Genomic DNA, 3,934 nt, shown 5'->3' on the forward strand with positions numbered 1-3,934 from the left:
TAAAAAAAACAATTACTAGCTTTTCTAAGGGTGTGTACCGAAGCACAACGGTTAAATATATTGGTCATTACATGTGGGGGTCCATTAGTTATTAGTTAGTCATAAAGAAGTAAGCGACGATATCCTACCATCGATATACCGTGTGCAAGTTTTAAGGGTGTGAGAGTGATATCTCTGGATTACACCAATTATACCCTGATACTTAAAAAAAAACTCGTCGAAATATATCAATAGGGAGCTACTTTGAAAGTTTGTGCAGAGAACCTTATGGATTGTTCCATCGGGACTTAAATTTTTGGGCTAGATCTCATTAGTGGTTGCCGCGTCGATCCGTAATATACCTGCTACTATGTCACTCGAACGGAATTTTTAATCAAGACTAGGGTGCCCAATATAATATCCCGATATGGCATCTCCACCATGAGAGTTGGCTTGTTTTTGGTGCACGATTAGGTCCATTGTGCTCACATGTAGAGGAACATGTCGGATCTGAGCCAAGCCGACTGACCAACGGTATCACAAACAGACACAGGACAACAAGAATCGATCGAATCACAACTATATTCAATGAATGTGATACGATCATGATACTCAATGAACATCAGAACCTATATGTGTGGCACACACTTCAATGCTTGGTTAGCACTGTATGCTACTACCTCCGTCCGAAAAAACTTGTCCCAAACTTGTTCCTCAAATGGATGTATCTAGCACTACCTTGGTGCTAGGTACATTCATTTGAGGGACAAGCTTTTCCGAACGGAGGGAGTACTATGTAGTATTTCATACCAAGGTGCAGTGAAAGTTCTATACTGTCAACCATTGTAACCTCTTTCCTCACCGTTCATTTTTTGATTCAACGTTTGTGCAAGCAAACTTCTCCTTTTTGATTTTCAAATAAAAAATTTCTTTTGTATTTGCACCGCTTTAATAAATGGTTGTGTGGATTGCTTGATGCAGAGACCGAGGGCAATCCTCCTTTAAAAAAAAGTAATTTGCATGACATAAATCCATGTTACATGTAGATTTATTTTTTAATGCATTTTTTGTGGGAGTAAAAAAATCACATACTAATATGGTAACTGTGGATTAAAATTTCACAGAAAAATAAAACTGTGAGTCAAATTTTGTTAAGTAATCACAATACACCTTAAAAGAGAAAACGAGTTTCGGGCTTACTAATAATTAATCAAAAATTCTAAACTGGGCCGCATGTAATTTAAAGAGTGACAAAAATTGTTAATCTCTCAAATTATTAATATGAATTATGAGACGTTTTCACCATCAAGTATGTTTGGTGAGTGCTTTGAAACTCGGTCCTACTACAACGTGTTTTATCGTCACCAGCTAGATTGCTAGCTATCAGGTTTGTACTGAAGAGACATCAGGTCAGTAGTGAACAATTACTAGGTAGTAACATATCCATCATCACACATGGGAGTGTTATTCAAATCCATACCAAATTATCAATTAGTTATAAAGAAGTAAGCAATGTTATCCGACCATCGACATACTGTGTGCAAGTTTTAAGGGCGTGAGAATGATATTCCTGGAATGTGTCGATACATCTGTATCTAGACAAATCTAAAACAAAAATTTTGGGACGGAGGAAGTATATCAATATGGATCTACTTTGAAAGTTTGTGCAGCTAACCCAAAGGAGAAAACTAGTGAGAGAGGGCGGTGCTCATGGATTGTTCCATCGAGAATTAAGTTGTTGGGCTAGATCTCATTAGCGGTAATTAATTGCCATGTCACTCAAGCAGAATTTCTAATCTACATTAGAGTACCCAATATAATATCCTGATATGGCATCTCCACCATGAGAGATGGTTTGTTTTCAGTGCACGTTAGTCCACCGTGCTCACATGTAGAGGAACGTGTCGGATCGATGCCTGAGCTAGATCAACGTATCACACCGAGGACAACAAGAATCGACAAGAAAATTAACTCTATAGTTTCTCCAGCAAGTTGCGGCCACGCACTGCGGTACAGATGCTTAGAGCAGGACGTGACGCAACACGTGCACCACCACGGCAGCAGAAATTCAGCGTACGCAACGCGCTGTCATGTCCATGGAATCGGCTGTACTGAAGTATACCACATGCCCCGGCCTGATAGTTTCAAAGACGCTATGGCCTATGAACTCAGGGAAGTGGCTCGTAATTCTCAGCCAGACTCCATCGCAACTGGTCTGCTTGTCGACGAGATGCTCCCCCTATGCAATTGCACTGAAGCAATGTTTCTCCTGATGCCTCTCATTCCTCGAAGGTTACTGTTTCTTCTCCCTTTGCTCTGTCTATAGTGATGTCTCACATGGCCTCTGTTCTCAAGAATGTGTTTACGGTTCTTAGCATGTATATTTATACATGTGAAACGGGTGGACCGAATCGCCACTATATTCAATGAATGTGATATGATCATGATAGAGGCCACATCATGATACTCAATGAACATCACAACCGATATATGTGGCACGCACTTCAATGCTTGGTTAGCACTGTATGCTAGTACTTTGTATTTACTGCCAAGGTGCAGTGAAAGTTCTATACTGCCAACCATCATAACCTCTATCCTCACTGTTCATTTTTGATTCAAAGTTCATGCAAGCAAACCTCTCCTTTTTTTGATTCTCAAATTAAAAAAAATGAACTCGAATCTTCGCCGATCAACATCACACAAGTACTACCATGTTTAGATTTTTTTTCGATTTTTTGGTGCATTTTTTAAATGATACAACTCATTCAAAATTCAAAATTTGACAAATTTATATTTCATCAAAAAACGATTTTTTTTACAATGAGTGGCACTTGTGTATAGTTGACCTGCAATGTTCCGAAATCAAATGTTCTCTTGGAAAAAGAAAAGGGAAATTTATAAGGATAGCACAAATCTTGACGCAAACTGAATGGTCTAGATAGATGGTACGATCGTATTGTGGTATAAAAAATCTACACTCACTAGTAGAAAACGGGCCAGTTATCCCGGTTCAAGAGGGCCTTTAGTCCCCGTTCAGGAACCGGGACTAAAGGGTCGGTACTAAAGGCCTCCCCACGTGGCCGCTGTCTGGAGCTCCACCTTTAGTCCCGGCTGGTAACACCAACAGGGACTAAAGGTAATTTTATAATATTTTTTTATTTTTTTTTCTGATTTTCAAATTTCTGAATTATTTTACAATTTAATCTATAATCTCCCTCATCACTGCTTAATTTAACCTCTAATCTCTAATCACCCCTCAGCATTCCAAATCATCTAACTTCGCAGCCGGTCATCCATCCTCCCACTACTCTAGTCTGAGCACGCTTAACTTTCAGGTTCTATTTCCCCTTGTTTCCAAGTTTGCACTTGTTGTTTTCCTGACAATAAAAAGATGTCAATCCTATTAACCCTCAGGAGTTTATCTTGAGCATGAAGTCACACATTTCACTGTTTGAGTTTGAAACTATTATTCTAAAAAAATTATTTAGTGACACTAATATTTCTTGAATAAGTAGTTTGACCAGATTTGACCAAAATTCAAAAAAACAAAAACAATTATTTAGTAACACTAATATTCTTGAATAATTATTTAGCAACATTAATACTTCTTGAATAAGTAGTTTGACCAGATTTAACTAAAATTCAAAAAACTAAAATTTGAGCATAACTTTTTTCCTTTTAGAATTTGAGGATTCTAAAAATTTGCAAACAGGCCATAGCCTGTCAAAATCGGATGCGGATTTTCGTGCTGAACATTTTGATATATTATATGTTTTTTCCGACATCGCATGCAAAAGTTATAGCCGTTTCATTTTTTCATAACACTTTTTTGCAAAACATGTCCAAATTTAAGTTTTTTAATTTTCCTAACTAGTAGGTGTAGTAATATAACTACATCTCAAAGAATTTTATTTTTTTTGAAGTTTTTATCATTTTCTTTTGTTTTTTTTCAAAA

This window comes from Triticum dicoccoides, chromosome 3A (assembly GCF_002162155.2).
Source record: "Triticum dicoccoides isolate Atlit2015 ecotype Zavitan chromosome 3A, WEW_v2.0, whole genome shotgun sequence".
In the NCBI taxonomy this organism is placed as follows: Eukaryota; Viridiplantae; Streptophyta; class Magnoliopsida; order Poales; family Poaceae; genus Triticum; species Triticum dicoccoides.